The sequence below is a fragment of the Bos taurus genome, chromosome 26 (assembly GCF_002263795.3).
Source record: "Bos taurus isolate L1 Dominette 01449 registration number 42190680 breed Hereford chromosome 26, ARS-UCD2.0, whole genome shotgun sequence".
In the NCBI taxonomy this organism is placed as follows: Eukaryota; Metazoa; Chordata; class Mammalia; order Artiodactyla; family Bovidae; genus Bos; species Bos taurus.
The window spans coordinates 4,637,582-4,657,420 of NC_037353.1; the positions used below are offsets into that span (position 1 = coordinate 4,637,582).

At 34.8% G+C, this 19,839-nt stretch overlaps 1 protein-coding gene across 1 annotated transcript in view; it reads left to right on the forward strand.

Moving 5' to 3' along the window:
- Positions 1-19,839, forward strand: part of PCDH15 (protocadherin related 15) — a 1,060,244-nt gene that overhangs the window by 128,528 nt on the left and 911,877 nt on the right. The window lies entirely within an intron of this gene.

Sequence of the window (19,839 nt, forward strand, 5' to 3'; positions counted from 1 at the left end):
CTTATCGAAAAGATAATTGCTTTGTTGATATACAGATGTTGCTTTTGAAGTTAACTTCTGTGAAGTTCTTGAGCATTTTAATTTTAATAAGAGTTAGTTTATCCCTGCATTATTACTAAATAGCAACTCTAATTCCACAGGCTTAGCTAGCTTTTCAAAACTAAGATGGAAGGAGAAAACAATGTAAGCATGCTTATCTAAGGACATTCTGACACATTTAATGGGATCTCTGTGTGCTTTTCATAAGCATATATTCTTCTTACAATATTATATCTTTAACATCTGGATTTATCAAGCTTTGAATTCTGAAATGTTAAGTTTGTGCTATAATTTCACTTGTGTGAAAATGATGAAATTGTATTAAATATTTATTCAATGTTTAGCCAGAATTACATTGAACTGCTACTTGTTAGTAACTATGTTTTAACATTGTCACAGTCCTCTTGGTTTAACATGATTAGTCCAACTCTGAAGGAATAAAATTGAGGATTAAAGGAATAAGCAGTTTATTTAATCCTACCTAACTGAAGGGCTTCCCTTGTGTTCAGCTGGTAAAGAATCTGCCTGCAATGCAGACCTGGGTTTGATCCCTGGGTTGAGAAGATCCCCTGGAGAAGGGAGAGGCTACCTAAGTGAAAAATGCAGTTGTGAGGCTCAAACATATGTTTTATAATTATAAGTTCTAACACTTCCATTATTTCACTCTTCCACACTTATCCTCATTTTTTAAGCTACGTTTTCACTACACTGATAATTTTCTTTTTTGGTTTAATTAGAAACCTCAGAAATAGTTCAAGTTAGTTATTTTTAATTCAATAAAGAGTTTTTTTTGCTAAGGAAAAAAAAGATTTAAAGTAACCTAGTAAACCAGTCCCTATTATTTTTAAAAATAACAATCTAAAGCAAAACATTACATTAAAATATTCATTCAAAAAACCTGCTAAAGTGTTATTTTATTGAAATTGACATACAGTATCATTTTTGTCTCATGTGCACATCATAAAGATTTGATTGTTCTTGCTGTTTAGTTGCCTTGTGGTGTCTGGCTCTTCAAGACCCCATGAACCACAGCACGCCAGGCCTCCCTGTCCATCACCAACTCCCAGAGTTTACTCAAACTCATGTCCATTAAGTCAGTGATGCCATCCAACCATCTCATCCTCTGTTGTTCCCTTGTCCTCCCTCTTACAATCTTTCCCAGGATCAAGGTCTTTTCCAATGAGTCAGCTGTTCACATCAGGTGACCAAAGTATTGGAGCTTCAACTTTAGCAACAGTCCTTCCAAAGAATATTCAAGGTTGATTTCCTTTAGGATTGACTGGTTTGATCTCCTTTGCTGTACAAGGGACTCTCAAAGGTCTTCTCCAGCACCACAGTTTGAAGGCATCAATTCTTTGGCGGCCAGCCTTCTTGATAGTTCAACTCTCACAACCATACGTGAATACTGGAGAGACCATCGCCTTAACTATATGGACCTTTGTCAGCAAAGTAATGACTTTGATTTTTAATATACTGTCTAGGTTTGTCATAGCTTTCCTGCATAGAAGCAAGGGTCAAACACAGGAAAAAATGTATAAAAAATATAATAGGTTTAAAAATTAAAATTATAAAATAGAGAAATAAAAAATAAGAAGAAAAAGTGGACAGAGAAAGAAAAAAGAAAAAAAAAAAAAAAGGGAAAACTCCACAGAACTGCAAAAGCCCAACTTAGAGGCAGAGGTTTAGAACAACAATAAAAAGTGTGAATGAATATACACATGTATGTGTACACCCATAAGCAAAATGAAAACAGTCCAACAAAAATAAAGTACAATAGATTGACCAGGTGAATTATAAATTATATCTACCAGTTAAGAACAAAACTAACTAAAGCACAAACAGGAAAACAAAACTAAAGCAAGGTGCCAGTTGGGTAATAAAGCAATGAAAATAAAACTAACAAGTGTGTTGAGAGGAAAGAAATGAAAGAAAAGAAAGAAAGAATAGTTATGCAAAATTAGAGGTAGATAAAGAAGATTTATATATATTAAAGATTAACTGCAAGGGGAAAAGAACAGTAGGATAAGCAAAAAAAGAATACATGTAGAAAAAATAATAATAGGTTTGGAAAATTAAAAATTAAAATTAAAAAAGAGAACAACAAAAACAAAAATGGAAAACTCCACAGAACTGCAGAAGCCCAACATAGAGGCAGAGGTTTATAACAACAATAAATAATGTGATATAATAGTCAAATTACTAATAGTAGTAGATAATTTTAATTTTCTAAAATACATCAACCTGCCGCATGATTAAGACTGGGTTACATCTCTCAGATTTGGATTTTCATACAAGAATCTAATAAGGAGGGACAATAAAGCTTTTGTATATGAAATATATGTACACATACACACACACATATTCATGGTGACTTGTTTGGAAATGGAGTAAAGTAGATTGAAATAGATGAAGCCAAGATATACTTCTGATGTAGAAACCACAGGATTACATAAACAGAGTGAAAAGATGGAAAGATGGATGCAAGGAAATAGGGAGAAAAGAGCACCAAATAGTGAGACATGAATTTATATCCTGGCACTGTATCAGTGCAACTAAATTTTGAATAACAGAAATTTAACTAGTTTTCCTGTCAGTTCTATTGTTTCACATTGAACAATTAACATAAACATTTTTCAATTAAAAAGTGCTTTATGATTTTAAGCATAGGAACACAATAAGGGAATTGCTGAATTATTTATGCTGCTACTTCTTATAGAGATATGATTTTTTTTTTCTATTTCTCTGTAAATGTGTCTTGAGATATTATTCTCATGCTCATGCTCCTACTAAGTTGGTTCAGTCTTGTCCAACTCTTTGTAACTCTATGGACTGTAATCCACCAGGCTTCTCAGTCCATGGGGTTCTCCAGGCAAGAACGCTGAGGTGGGTTGCCATGTTCTCCTCCAGGGAATCTTCCAGATCCAAGGATCAAACTCTTGTCTCTAAGGTCTCCTGCATTGGCAGGTGGGCTCTTTACTACTAGCGCCATCTAGGAAGCCCCATACAAACTTCTGTTCTCTGAGGGAGTCAGATCAGATCAGTCGCTCAGTCGTGTCCGACTCTTGGCGACCCCATGAATCACAGCAGGCCTCCCTGTCCATCACCAACTCCTGGAGTTCACTCAAACTCATGTCCATCGAGTCAGTGATGTCATCCAGCCATCTCATCCTCTGTCGTCCCCTTCTCCTCTTGCCCCCAATCCCTCCCAAAATAAGTCTTTTCCAATAAGTCAACTCTTCACATGAGGTGGCTAAAGTGCTGGAGTTTCAGCTTCAGCATCATTCCTTCCGAAGAAATCCCAGGGCTGATCTCCTTCAGAATGGACTGGTTGGATCTCCTTGCAGTCCAAGGGACTCTCAAGAGTCTTCTCCAACACCACAGTTCAAAAGCATCAATTCTTCGGTGCTCAGCCTTCTTCACAGTCCAACACTCACATCCATACATGACCACAGGAAAAACCATAGCCTTGACTAGACGAACCTTTGTTGGCAAAGTAATGTCTCTGCTTTTGAATATTCTATCTAGGTTGGACATAACTTTCCTTCCAAGGAGTCAGCATTTTTAATTTCATGGCTGCAGTCACCATCTGCAGTGATTTTGGAGCCCAGAAAAATAGAGTCTGACACTGTTTCCACTGTTTCCCCATCTATTTCCCATGAAGTGATGGGACCGGATGCCATGATTTTTGTTTTCTGAATGTTGAGCTTTAAGCCAACTTTTTCCCTCTCCTCTTTCACTTTCATTAAGAGGGTTTTTAGTTCCTCTTCACTTTCTGTCATAAGGGTGGTGTCATCTGCATATCTGAGGTTATTGATATTTCTCCTGGCAATCTTGATTCCAGCTTGTGTTTCTTCCAGTCCAGTGTTTCTCATGATGTACTCTGCATATAAGTTAAATAAACAGGGTGACAATATACAGCCTTGACACACTCCTTTTCCTATTTGGAACCAGTCTATTGTTCCATGTCCAGTTCTAACTGTTGCTTCCTGACCTGCATACAAATTTCTCAAGAGGCAGATCAGGTGGTCTGGTATTTCCATCTCTTTCAGAATTTTCCACAGTTGATTGTGATCCACACAGTCAAAGGCTTTGGCATAGTCAATAAAGCAGAAATAGATACTTTTCTGGAACTCTCTTGCTTTGTCCATGATCCAGCAGATGTTGGCAATGTGATCTCTGGTTCCTTTGCCTTTTCTAAAACCAGCTTGAACATCAGGAAGTTCACAGTTCACATATTGCTAAAGCCTGGCTTGGAGAATTTTGAGCATTACTTTACTAGCATGTGAGATGAGTGCAATTGTGCAGTAGTTTGAGCGTTCTTTGGCATTGCCTTTCTTTGGGATTGGAATGAAAACTGACCTTCTCCAGTCCTGTGGCCACTGCTGAGTTTTCCAAATTTGCTGGCATATTGAGTGCAGCGCTTTCACAGCATCATGTTTCAGGATTTGGAATAGCTCAACTGGAATTCTATCACCTCCTCTAGCTTTGGAGTGCAGTGTGATAAATATTTGACTTCAGGATAAGGTGCATATTATTGTTACTATTAGATTTTCTATAAAGAAAATGCAAATTTTGAAAATTTAATTTAAATATCCAGGTGGTATTGACCTAAATAATTCCCTTACGTCCTGAGTATCTCTTAAGTGTAGAAAATGAAACTTGAAGCATCTTTATTACAAATTCATTTTTAAAAGTTTGAAATGTTCAGAAGCTACTTTTTCTTCTTATATATTCTATGTTGCACAGATTAAAGGAAGAAATAAAACTAATTTCCTTTATGTTGAGATATTAAATGGCTTCTCTTCTGAGAATATACATGTATCAGCCAGTGGAGTATAAAAGCATTTTTGTTTTAACTAATCAATGCCAGTAAGAAAAAATACAGTTTTTTTTTTGTGATTTTAAGTAGAATATCTCATGAGCTTATATAAAATAATTATGAACAGACATATTTATATATTTTTTATCAAGTGGAACATATGACTCTTATTAAACTTTCTATTGCTGCTGCTGCTGCTGCTAAGTCACTTCAGTCGTGTCCAACTCTGTGCGACCCCATAGACGGCAGCCCACCAGGCTCCCCTGTCCCTGGGATTCTCCAGGCAAGAACACTGGAGTGGGTTGCCATTTCCTTCTCCAATGCATGAAAGTGAAAAGTGAAAGTGAAGTCGCTCAGTTGTGTCCGACCACTAGCCACCCCATGGACTGCAGCCCACAAGGCCCTTCCGTCCATGGGATTTTTCAGGGAAGAGTACTGGAGTGGGCTGCCATTGCCTTCTCCAACTTTCTATCAAGAAAGGGTAAAAGTTGGTCAATTCAATATAAACATCCAGGCTTTATTAAGCTAAGCAAATTCTTTACCTCTCTAACAATATGTGTTTGAAAATCTTTCTAATTTGGAGTATAAAGTTCATTCTTGTAAAAAATAGGTATATATCATATACTCGATCCGTATTATAGAATTTTATTTATTTACCTATTTATCTAGCTATTATCATTGTGCATTTTAACTATTCCCAGTCTCTTAGTATTATAAATGATACTTCAGTAAATATCCATATACCTCAAACAAAGTTATCTGGAAATATATGTGAATATATCTGTATGATAATTTTTAATATAGAATTTCTATCAAACATATATTTTATTATATGCTAGTTTCCAAATAATAAATTCCAAAAAATCATTTCCAATAGAATTTGTAGCATTTACGTTCACAGAAATGTTTGAGAATGTGCCTGTTTCTTTACAATTTCTCCAACATAAATTACCCAATTTTGTCCATGGCAATCTGATTCCTGAAAAAACATATCTTCTGATATTATTGTGTATTTTTCTCAATTTTCTCATACATATACTTATATATCCATCCACTATATCTATCTAGATACATATAATAATATAACATATATATCATGTGTTGTTGTGTATATATGTATACATTGCACACATACGCATACCTGAATTAAGGGAAATAAATGTTAACAAATAATCTCCAAATCCATACCATTTCTCTCCTTTATGGTGCCCATCTTTGCAGGAAATATTCCCTTGTTATCTCTAATTTTCTTGAAGAGATCTCTAGCATTTCCCACTCTATTGCTTTCCTCTATTTCTTTGTATTGATCACTGAGGAAGGCTGTCTTATCTCCCCTTGCTATTCTTTGTAACTGTTCATTCAAAGGGGCTTATCTTTCCTTTTCTCCTTTGCCTTTCACTTCCCTCCTTTTCACATCTGTCTGTATGGCTTCCTCAGAAAACTATTTTGCCTTTTTGCATTTCTTTTTCTTGGGGGTGGTCTTGATCACTGCCTCCTGTACAATCTCACAAACTTCCATCCATAGATCTTCAGGCACTATATCTATCAGATCTAACCCCTTGAATCTATTTCTCACTTCCACTGAATAATCATAAGGGATTTGATTTAGGTCATACCTGAATAAGATGGGCACAATAAAGGACAGAAATGGTATGGAACTAACAGAAGCAGAAGATATTAAGAAGAGGTGGCAAGAATACACAGAAGAACTACACAAAAAAGATCTTCACGACCCAGATAATCACGATGGTGTGATCACTGACCTAGAGCCAGACATCCTGAATTGTGAAGTCAAGTGGGTCTTAGGAATCATCACTACGAACAAAGCTAGTGGAGGTGATGGAATTCCAGTTGAGCTATTTCAAGTCCTAAAAGATGATGCTACAAAAGTACTGCACTCAATATGCCAGCAAATTTGGAAAACTTAGCAGTGGCCACAGGACAGGAAAAGGTCAGTTATCACTCCAATCCCAAAGAAAGACAATGCCAAAGAATCCTCTAGCTACCACACAATTGCACTCATCTCAGATGCTAGCAAAATGGTGCTCAACCTTCTCCAAGCCAGGCTTCAACAGTATGTGAACCTTGAATTTCCAGATATTCAATCTGGATTTAGAACAGGCAGAGGAACCAGAGATCAAATTGCCAACATCTGTTGGATCAACAAAAAAGCAAGAGAGCTCCAGAAAATCATCTACTTCTGCTTTACTGACTACGTCAAAGCCTTTGATGTGTGGATCACAAAAAACTGTGGAAAATTCTTCAAGAGACAGAAATACCAGATCACCTGACCTGCCTCCTTAGAAATCTGTATGCAGGTCAGGAAGCAAGAGTTAGAACTGGACATGGAGCAACAGACTGATTCCAAATCGGGAAAGGATTACATCAAGGTTGTATATTGTCCTTATTTATTAAATCCTGCCTATTTATTGGTGATGGACAGGGAGGCCTGTCATGCTGCAGTCCATGGGGTCACAGAGTGGACACAACTGAGCGACTGAACTGAACTGAACTGTACTGCTGAATCTTACTCATTTGCAATCTTTTCTCTAAAGAACTGTGGCTACTTGCAGTTAATGTGTGCAGCCTAAAACTCACTAGACACATCATCTCTCTCCAATTTCTCTTTTCTACAACTTAACACTAATTTTCATCCCACCAGTGTTATATCTGATTATCTTTTAGTCTTCATATACCCACTATTATGAATTATTAGTAAAATATACTTTTGACATGCTAACAGATTAATGGGTTTGGACAGAGGGATGAAATTTGTTTCTTCTTCAGCTATTCATTTCACTCTACCCTTATCATTATTAAAATTGCAGCTCCAAAATCATCTATAATATCTCATTTCATCTTTGCCCATGGGCATCACACTAATAAGTTTCTAATCTTAAGATTTCTACTTACTTTTATCCACAAAAGATGCCTGATTCTGATTTATTCACCCAGGTCTGAAACTGGAAAGTAGAAACAAAAAAAGTTTTTAGCCATTAATTTACATAAAAATCAGTGCTCTTTAATGATATTTTTTCTAAGAGAAACATCTTGCTGAATCATGTAAAATAGGAGACTTTTCATAGTTTTGAAAGTTACACTGCATCCTTTATAAGTAGCAATTAAAAACTTGAACCTTTGAACTTCAGCAGTAATTCTAAAGGCAAAAAAGTTACTTTATGATTATTGTTTAATTGGACAAGAATGCTAATTAAGTAGAAAAAACTATAGTTTATGCATGCTTTTTCTTTGTTTTTATTTTCTGAAAATTCCTCTTAAAGGAACCTTTATCACTTTTCATTGCTTTTGCCATTTCAAAAGAAATAGTGTTATACGGCTTATGTTCACATCCTTTTAGAGATTTTTCTACGAAAACTCATTAAAAAATAGACATTATGATAGGTTATTAAATGCTTTGCTCATATCAGTGTACTTATACATCGGGTATATTGACATTTCATTACTCATAAAGTACAATCTCTATGAATAAAATAAAATTATTTAAATTGTGTTTTCCTCTCAAACATAAAGAATAATAATTGTATTGAGTTACCTTTGGTAAATAGGACAGAATTTTACAATTGTAATACTATCTTTTATAAAGAATGCTCTAAAACCAGCTAATGTTCTTATTTTAGCTGTCCTGCAAATACTGAGCAACTTGCTAGGTGTATTTAAACAGAATAAAACTGAAGTAATTAAAGTATTCAAAAGCACTTAGTCTGTCATTCATTATTCCCCTCAAATCCGTGCTATATACTTCTACCAGGTGAATCTACTTATCCTCTTCACGCACCTTCTTTTTAAACATATCCGTACATCACTAGTACTATTAAAAAAACAAAAAACACACGAAAAATTGTTAGCTAGGTTTTCAGTATCATGTGATTTGATTAGTGAGGTATACTTTCAATGTATCCCCTGAAACTCCATATGTAGATTTTATCTTTAGTTAATATTTACATTTAATCCTCTAATTTTAAATCTTATTTCTTTTCCTCTAGTCTTGAATCTTATTTCTCCTACCTGAGTGATTTTTTTCCTCTTCCTTTTTCCCATCAAGTTCTTATTTAGACTTCAGTGCCCTATGGATGTTCCATTATATTCATGAAATAGTATTTGACAATTTACTTGTGACATTTCCACCCATACTCCTGTAGAACAACCATCTTTACTCCTCTTCTCTACTACATACTATTCTTTATGTTTTGTCTTGCATATACTTTATTCTCCAACCTAGTCATTATTAAATGGCCATCATTAAAAAAAAAAAAATGCCACGGTGCCTTAATGAGCATTAGACTTTACAGTGTATTGATTGATTGGAAATACAATAGTATTTCCTCTTTGTAAAGTCTTTTTATACCCATAACTTAATTTTATGCATTTTGTTTTCAACAAAATAGTTAAATATTCAAAACTTAATAATCTCAATTCAAATCTATGATTTTCAAGCATCCAAATGTGCAAAATATTTTAAATCTTATATCTTTTTAAAATCATTTCAGCTGAATAGAATTTCACTATATTTTGATATAAAATTGTAACATGTCTATTTTTCTAGTCTCTAGAGAAATTCCTATTTGCCAGAGGTTCTGTAGGATCAAATAAAATTCAATTTGAAATTCAAATTTCATTACATTGATATATTGTCTCTTCAGGAAAGGTCATATTGACCTTGATGATTCTGTAGCATAAATAAAGGGCTTACATGACTCTTGTATATTCAGTTAATTTTCTAAGTCAAATCATTCATCTTGGTACTTATGCCAGTTGAGAACATCAAGCACTTCTTTAATCATACAAATTTATAACATAAATAGGAAAAGCTTAAAATAATTATATCAAAACAGAGATATTTAAAAATACTTTCTTAGCTGTATATCTTCTCCTATTTAAACAATTAATTGACATTATATTTGAGATGATATTTCTGAAAATACACCAAACTACAAATTTTGCTTATACTTTTTTAGGAAAAATAAGAAAAGCACAAAGTGAAATTAAACAGAACAGTCTATTAATTGTTTACCTATATTTACCTAAATTAGTATCATATTTTAATGTTTTTAATAGCAGTAGTATCTATCATACCAAAAATATTGATCTTTACCAACATTTTCATTAACATTAAACTTACAGATTTAGTCCTTAACAAAATATTCTATTTTTTTTTAATTATAAAAGATGACATATTTTTAGTTCAGTTTGTTGAGTACCTTATTTGAAAATTCCTGCAAAGAAATACAAAGTGGTTTGTGTTTGGTTTCTGTATATGCACTGATATAGTATGCGACTCCAGGAAAATAAGGTTTGTACAGAAGACGTCCATGAAAAAAGGCAGGCAACTCATAGAAATGCTCAAGTGTTGCACCACAACACTGAAAACTGTGCTCCCCATACACTTCATTTCACTGAAACTATAGCCATTAGTTTGTGCAAGACAACTGTCTTCTTTGTTGAATGTGTGTTTTCCCCTTTAGTTTTGTTTAATATGTACGATTCCATCCTCAATCCCATAAGCAGCTGTTATCTAAAATTCAGAACAAACACTAAACTGATCAATGTTTTACATGTGCCATGTTTACCTCAGATCCTCCTATGCATTAATTTTCTACTGTTACATCCAAACTACCACAAACTTGATGGCTTAAGACAATCCACAATGATTATCTCACAGTTTCCCTGGATCAGGGGTCCCACTACCAGTTAGCTGGGTCCTCTGCTCAGTGTCTTACAAGGCTGCAATCAATTGCCTGCCAACTGCATTTTCATCTATAGGACTGATTAGGAAAGAATCCTAGATTCATTTAGTTTATGGGCAGAATTCTTTTCCTTTTTGTTGTATAACTGAAGTCTGTTGTATGGAGGCCATCCTCAGGTACAAGATCCCTGGCATATGTTCCTCTTCATAGGCAGTTTACAATGTTAATAGTTGCTTCTTAAATCTCAGATGGAAAATTCTCTCTCCACTGTGCTAATAGTGCATCTTATATAATTTAACTGAACCAAGGGGATAGTTTTACATTATTTTTGCAACATTCTATGAGCTAAAAGCAAAGCCATAGACTTCATCTGCACTCAGTGGGGTGAGTGGGGGATCATACAAGTGCATGGTTTATTGTGGGACACCTTAGGGTGTGACTCACACATCCTGTTAAACACTAAAAATTCACATAAACCTTTCTCTCTGCATCCCTCCCTTCCTTCCAACCTTTCTTCTTTTTTTTCCCTTCATTTTTTTCTCATGCTACCATATTTTCTATATCTTATAAAATACACTTTCCAGAATCAGCACTCAATAAACCACTTAGGCAGTGAATTTTAAAAGTAAATACTCTTTAGTACTCCTATTTTTGTTGTTGTTGTTAAAACTGTCATCTGTTGACTATAGCAGAGTGAAATGAATTTTATTATCCTAAATTTAAGTGGACTCTCACAAGTCTCACAAGTTAACCATTCATATGACACAGAGGTGACAGAGCTAGGAATGTATCATAAGTCTCTCGCATCCCAAACTAGGACTTTCATTACAATGTCTCAGGAAAAGGCACTGCAATTTTTACAGTTTCAACTGTAATCTCTCTTCACTGGCTTAATATCTTTATTTTTGTGAATGGACATATGCTAAGAGAAAAATAATCTATTTATTAATTTATTCATATTTCTAGGGATGTTTAACTTTCATCAAACAACAATATTAAAATCATCTGTTTTCTATGCCTGAGAATGACATTACACAGAACTCTCCTTCAAGTTTCCTTTGAAAATCATGCATACACTTGCCTGAGCTTTATTCAGTTTCAGACTTATTTGGTTATGTTCTTAAGTCAAACATTCCACAGATAAAATAATGCTTGTGTTTTTTCCATTTCTTGGTGTTCAATCTTGTCAAGCTAAGTTTATTTTTTCCTATTATTTTTCTAAGATTGTGGTAAATATATTTATGTCTAGGACTAGTATTTAGATGCTAATTCAGAAAGCATAGATTGAAAGCAAATCTCTTAAATTTGGAAACTAAAATTTAAAACTCCTTTAATGCAGAATCACTACTAATGCACTTTGAAATTACATACTGAACAAAAAATATGAAATATGTTTCTTGGTCAATAGCAAAATCATTGTGAGGAAACTAAATTGATTTATTTCTTCAGTAGAAGCAGAATATCTGACATGTGATAAATATACAATAAATTCTTATTGAGTAAATGCGTGTATAAACACTAAAAAGAATATCCAGTCATAATGGACATAGGTAGTGAAATCTACTTCCTTTTTAATATTTAATTTATCCATATTTTACTAAGCCAACTAGTATGAATAGATTATTATAACATATATCTTATACTTTTTTGTTGGTTATATTGAATATTGGCTTTTTGTAATAGGATATAATTTTTATATGTAAATTGAATAAGCTAGCTATGTTTATCAGTAGTTTGTATCCTTAATGAGGAGTATTATCCAAAAAGAAAACCCGGAGTCATTTCTTCCATCATCTAGAGTTTTATGATTAAAACTACCATTTGAAAAGGAAAAACCCCTATGGACATATTAAGTTCTTGATTGTTGTTATTGTTGTTCAGTTTCTCTGTCATGGCTGATTCTTTGCGACCCCATGGACTGCAGCATGCCAGGTTTCCCTGTCTTCACAATTTCCCAGAGCTTGCTCAAACTCATGTCTATTGGTTGAGGTTATTGATATTTCTCTCAGCAATCTTCATTAATGAGATGGGATGTTTCCTAATACCCAGCTTGTGCTTTATCCAGCCTAGCATTTCACATGATGTACTCTGCATATATGTTAAATAATCAGGGTGATAATATATAACACTGACTTACAGTTTTCCCAATTTGGAACCAGTCTATTGTTCCATGTCTGGTTCTAACTGTTACTTCTTGACCAGCAACCAGATTTCTCAAGAAACAGGTCAGGTGGTCTGGTATTCCCATCTCTTTCAGAATTTTCCACTGTTTGTTTTGATTCACACATCAAAGGCTTTAGTGTAATTAATGAACCAGAAGTAGATGTTGTTTTCTGGAATTTCTTGCTTTTACTATGATACAGTGGATGTTGACAATTTGATCTCTGGTTCCTTTGTCTTTTCTAAATCCAGCTTGAACATCTGGAAGTTCAGGGTTCACATAAAGTTGAAGCCTCACTTGGAGAATTTTGAGCATTACTTTGCTAAGCATGTGAAATGAGTGCAATTGTGTGGTAGTTTGAACATTCTTTGGTGTTGGCTTTCTTTGGGATTGTAATGAAAACTGACCTTTTCCAGTCTTGTGACCACTGCTGAGTTTTCCAAATTTGCTGGCATATCGAGTGCAACACTTTCACAGCGTCATCTTTTAGGATTTGAAATAGCTCAACTGGAATTCCATCACCTCCACTAGCTTTGTTTGTAGGGATGCTTCCTAAGGCCCACTTGACTTCATAGTCTAGAATGTCTGGCTCTAGGTAAGTGATCACACCATTGTGGTTATTTGGGTCATGAAGAGCTTATTTGTATAGCTCTTCTGTGTATTCTTGCCACCTCTTATTAATATCTTCTGCATCTGTTAGGTCCATACATTTCTGTCCTTTATTGTGCCCATATTTGCATGAAATATTCTCTGGTATCTCTAATTTTCTTGAAGAGATCTCGTGTCTTTCCCATTCTATTGTCTTCCTCTACTTCTTTGCATTGATTACTGAGGAAGGCTTTCTTATCTCTCCTTGGTAGTCTTTGGAATCCTGCATTCAGATAGGTATATTTTTCCTTTCTTCCTATGCCTTTCACTTTCTTTTTTTCTCTATTTGTAAGGCCTCTTCAGACAACCATTTTGCCTTTTTGAATTTCTTTTTTTGGGGGGAAGATTTCAATCACCACCTCCTATACAATGTTGTGAATATTTGTCCATAGTCCTTCAGGCACTCTATCAGATCGATTCCCTAGATCTATCACTTCCACTGTGTAATTATAAGGGATTTGACTTAGGTCATTACTCCGTGTCATTTTCCCAACCCAGGAACAACTCAGGCCTCCTGCATTTCAGGCCCATTCTTTACCAGCTGAGCTATGAGAGAAGCCCTCTTTATTGTTAAGATCCATCAAAGTTTGTAGAAGAAGAATATCTAACTTAGATTTTTCTTGTTTGTATCATATGGTTCTAGGAAATGTATTTTGAGTGAAATTATTCTCATTTAATATTTACAAATGTTGAGTAATATTTAAAATGTTAAAACTCTAATCCAACACATGTCCTGTGAACAGTTACACTGTTAGTGAAATAAGTTCTTATGGATTTCTTCTCCTCAGTTTTTAAACTATTTTTTATCAATTTTGATTCCATTAGATTGAGATTGTATGTATGCATATTGAATTGTGTCAGATGGGATGAAGAGAGGAGGAAGGGAGGTAGGGAAGGAGTATATATATATATATATATTTGAAATAAATGCACATATATATATATTATCAATGCACACAGAAAGAGTACACACAAATATACATTTAAAAGTGAAAACAGGAAGACAGCATTTTATATATATATATATATATATATATATATATATATATAAAGTAGAAAAAAGAACCCCAGTGCAATGCAGGAGACAAAGGAGATGCAGAGTCGATCCCTGGGTCAGGAAGATCCCCTGGTAGGAAATGGCAACCCACTCCAGTATTTTTTGCCTGGAAAATCCCACAGACAGAGGAGGCTGATGGGCTACAGTCCATGGAGTCACAAAGAGTCAGACTGAAGTGACAACATATGCGCAGATGCTCATGCGTGCACACACACCACATGTATTATGAATGCACATATATGTAGATATATATACACATATATTTATATATTATGAATGCACGCATTGAGAGTGAACACGAACAAATATACATTTTAAAGTGAACAGCAATAAAGGTAAACTCAGGCACTGTGGCACGTCAGACTGTAAGCTCCATCAAAGATTAGGCAAGTCTGGTTAGTTTGGGCCAGGTTGGAGAGGTACCTTAGCTCTCACAGTGCCTGATGAAAACACAGGTAACTTTTCTGTCGGGGGCAATCTGGCCATTTCTGTCCTTGCAACAGAATTAAGCTAATGAATAAAAAGATATATATATAGGATCAATATTTATCTATATATAGTATACATATAAATATAGTATAAAGTTAAAATAAATATTTATTTACATAGTTTTTATGAATAAAGGTGTAATATGAATATAAATATTTCAATGTATTTTATTCTTCAAAAAATAAAATATATTTTCTACTTTGCATATATACTTTTATAAGGATAGTATATTTTATAAATGTGACATGCATGTGTGCATGCTTATTTGCTCAATTGTGTCTGACTCTTTGAGACCCTGTGGACTATATAGTGCACCAGACTCCTCTGTCCATTGGATTCTCTAGGCAAAATACAAGAGTAGTTAGCCATTCCTTTTCTCAGAGGATCTTCCCAACCCAGAGATCGAACCCAGGTCTCTTGCATTGCAGGCAGATTCTTTACTGTCTGAGCCACCAGGGTAGTCCTAAACATAAATATATTAATATATACTTAATAAAATATATTAAAATTATAGGAAGAGATAGATAGAAAAAGAGAATAGATCATAAAGGCTCTGAAATGTTATTTTTTTAAAGTGCATATTACAAAGAAAAAAGATAAAGATTGACTCATCAGGTCATGCTTATGAATGATAACTATTTTCTCTAGCGATGAAGACCTTCTTGTTTATTCCCACAACAGTGAAGTAAAAGAAAGATTTTCCACCAAGCAGTAAGGAAATTCATATATGGTGTGGTCAGATGTGGTGACTTTGGAAAGGCTTGTATTTTAAATTTCATAGCTAAGGGTGCTTTAAAAGAGAGTTTGCATATTCTAGGAAGTAAATAGTATAAATTTTCTATAAGCAGTATAAAAGTAACAAGTTTTGTTATTATAACTCTATCTAGATGTTGTCAGTGATAGCAAAGTACCAAAGTGTGACCGAACAGACTGTTGAAGGGCGAAATGCTTATGTTCCTCTCTCAGCTCCCTGGGAGATTCCAGCTTCCTTCCTGACACAATGCTGATGTGGGATTTCTCATCATGGTGTTAGTATCCACACTTTGATACATCAAAGAAATTAGTGGTTTTTCATGTAGCAGTCAGGGCAGAGCCTTAAAAAAAGGAGTTAGCATTTTCAAAAATGTACCAGAGGGAAAACCGCTGTTAACCTTGGCTGCTTTTGCCATGTGTCACCACAACCAACCCAGACTCCAGAAGGCAGGGATCAGCAGGTAAAGAGTAGAGCACTGTGTACTGACAGACTTTGCATTTATACTTTAAAGTGAAAGGCCTTTTATTTACCTCCCTCCAAGAGATGAACAGTAATCTACCCTCAAGGTACTAGATACCATCAAGGGTGCTTTCAGTAAGGATTATTGAAATAGTTATGCTTTCCTTGTCAAGTTTTTCTGCAGGTGTGTTAATGGAATGCAATTATTTGTTTCATATAACCTTACTCCATTTTCTGAATGTAAGACTCATAGAAGCAGGGATATGCATTTTTTTTAATTGATAAGTTCCATCTGTCAATTAGAGTGAGTGGTACCTCATAGACCCTCCATAAATGCTTGTTGAATAATTGAATTCCTGAGAATATTCAATGCCAGAGAAATGAATATGAATTGTATCTGGTAGCTTTATCATACAAATAATGTGAAACTCAAAATCAATATATTGTGTCTTTAGTAATAATAGTAAAATATTCCAAAGACTACAGAAAATATATAGTAAATACCATGAAACTGAAACCACTTATGTGTAAGATTATTACATAATTGGAAACAGTGCTTTTCCCCCCAATATTATTGACAGTAGAATACTACAGATAACCCTTGAACAACATGGGTTTGTACAGCACAGGTTCACTTTTATCTGTGTGTTTTTTTTTTTCAGTAAAATTAGCGTCTATAATTTTATTTTGCAAATCTTTAAGTGTGGGGAAAAATTTGTGTTTGATTAGGGAATCACAATGTGTGTAGTGTGCTAAGTTGCTTCACTCATGTCCGACTCTTTGTGATCCTGTGGACTGTAGCCCACCAGGCTCTTCTGTCCATGGGATTCTCCAGGCAAGAATACTAGAGTGCTTTGCCATGCCCTCCTCAAGGGTATCTTCCCAGTCCAGGGATTGAACCCACGTCTTTTATGTCTCCTGCATTGGCAGGCGGGTTCTTTACCACCAACACCAGTTGGGAAGCCCAGGAATCACAATACATGGACTGAGAGCAGCCTAGAGTCTTGATTCTATCCAAACTGTTTTAGCTTACTGCTTTTGGGTAAGTCATTTGATGCAGAGATATTTGGATTTTTGGTTGGAGGAAGGGGGATGATTGGTGCTCCTAACCCTTAAGTTGTTCAAGGATCAACTGTGTTTTCAAATCACTATTGCAACACCATGTCTTTATTAACTATAACAGTGTTGAATATGGTAGTCAATCATCTCGAAAAAAACAAGTACAATGACATTATTTATAGGTCAGCTACATTTCTTTTTAGAATCGATCATGGTCTAGGTTTATAGGGCCTAGTATTACTGACCAAGCAGATCTGGAAGGAAATTTTCCACTCAAGGAACAAGGCAGTGTTCAATATGGAATTTATAATAAACGAAATTTATAATAAAAGTACAATACTATTTTAGAGTATTGTTTGAAGGCACCTGTAAGAACTTTGCCTGCAATTCTAGAGAGTGTAAAATTAGTAAAGAAAATGGATATTGCTTTTTTTTAAAGTTTTTTTCTAATATCATTTAAGTGTTTTCCCTTTATTTTTAAAATTTAAAAACTATTTTTTGTTTCTTAATGTTGTAACATTTCTTTAGAAAAAGAGGAATTGAAGCCCGTATTTGCACAAATCTTGTACTTCAGGTTTGGGAAGAAGCATGCACTATTTCTCCTTAGTATACAGGAAAGAAATGCAGCAAGCTATTCTGGGCCTCCATGCAGTTTGAAACTAGAACCATGTTCTCTCTTGAAATTTTTTTTGTCCTTTTTTGTAATGGAATGAGCAGAAATTTCAAGCTTACAAACTTCACCACCACTTCAGCCACTCATGAGTTTGTAACCTTGAGTGTGTGAGCATATCCTTTCCTCCACAGGGTGGAGACAATAATACCTACCTTAGAGGTTTCACTCAAGATGAGTTGAGAAAATCTATGTTTAACCACTTTGAAGACTTCATAGATGCTGAATCAAAAACACTCATGTTAAGCTTTGTGGAGTGCTCACTCTGAGGTATTCTAAGCATGTATTTATAGCCGTTTATTTAATCCTCCAAATAAATGTATGAGGTAGGCACTATCGTATCTCCATGTTAATAATGAGGTAAGTGAAACAGAGATGCTATTTCATTTGCTCCGTCATAATGGGAGTTGAAGAACTTGAATTTAAAAAGAAGCCTCACTCTAATAAACTGCTCTTAAAATGACTAGCATTTGCCAATTTTATTTTTTCCTTTCCTGCAATAAACATGCATCATTATAGTTGCTTGACATTTAATGACGGGCTCTATCTTTATCTAGAAGTTATAAAAGTAGAAGCTGAGTTCTTTACCAGTTAGAGGGGGAAAATATGTGAGAGTTAGATAAAAAGAACACTCTTTTTATTAAGATGAAGAAACACAGAAGAATAGATTCCATTTTAGAAGGTCTATGATCTAGTTCTGTGACTTGAAATTTATGGACCACGGATTCCGTGATTATGGGCTTCCCTGGTGGCTCAGATGGTAAAGCATCTGTCCACAATGTGGGAGACCTGGGTTTGGTCCCTGAGTTGGGAAGACCCCTGGAGAAGGAAATTGCAACCCACTCCAGTACTCTTGCCTGGAGAATCCCATGGATGCAGGAGCCTGGTAGGCTACAGTCTATGGGATTGTAAAGAGTCGGACATGACTAAGCAACTTCACTTTCACTTTCATTCCATGAATAAAAATGGTTTGAGCTTGTAATTTTAATATAATTTTAAATAAATTACATATTTTGCAGGCTATTGTGCAAATAAACCTTATAAAATGCACAAAAATAAAGCAGAAATACAAATTTAGCAAAATATATGCAAAAGTAAAATTCAAATTATTTCCTTTGTGCATTCTGAAGGACCTTACCCATAAGTAGTTTCATAGAGAGAATCCCTGTCAGGAGTTGTAAACTGAAGGACCTTAGAAGACAGTATGACCTGCCAGAAGCTTTTAGTCATTAAAAAGTTTTGGACAACCATCTAAACACTCAGCAGTCTCATGTGGAAATTTGAAATTTACCATGGGAAACAGAAATGTATCATGTTCTGGAAAATCAGAAGACTCAGTAACGCTGGTTTACATTCCCACGTTTCTCCAGAAAAACCCTGCACTTTTCAATCTATCACGGCCTTCACGGCCTCTCTTGCCCCTTTAGGCTAATTCATTTTTTCTTTTCTGATGGAGATAGAAAACTGGCCCATCTGCTTACAGGCCCCTAACACCTCATTCAATTTCTTTATTTACTGGCAGATTGCAAAGAAAAACAAAAGAATTAAAATGAAATTAATGCAAATGCTTCCAAAGACAGATGTGGTAAAAACTGACGGCTTATTCTTAGTCTTTATGACATAGTTAAGTCAATCTCTTGTCACTCTACTAAAAATGAATTTCTGTTTTGATGATGGGTTTTTCTACGTAATTCCATAAGACAAATGGCTATTGAAATTTTATGTAGGACACCAACAGCTTAACATCTTAAGTAATTGCAAAAACTTACAAGTTATAATTGAATTGTTCTATACCTAAGATAAATCCAGTGACTTAAACTGATTGACATTTGAATCACTCACAGGGTCTCAATTTTAAAGATGCTCTAACGTCATCAGTATGTTAACATCTCAACTTACTTGCTTACAAAGTAAATAACAGAATGGATGTCTTTTCTTAGAGATTGCTCATCTGCAAACTCATGTAGATGAGTTCTAGT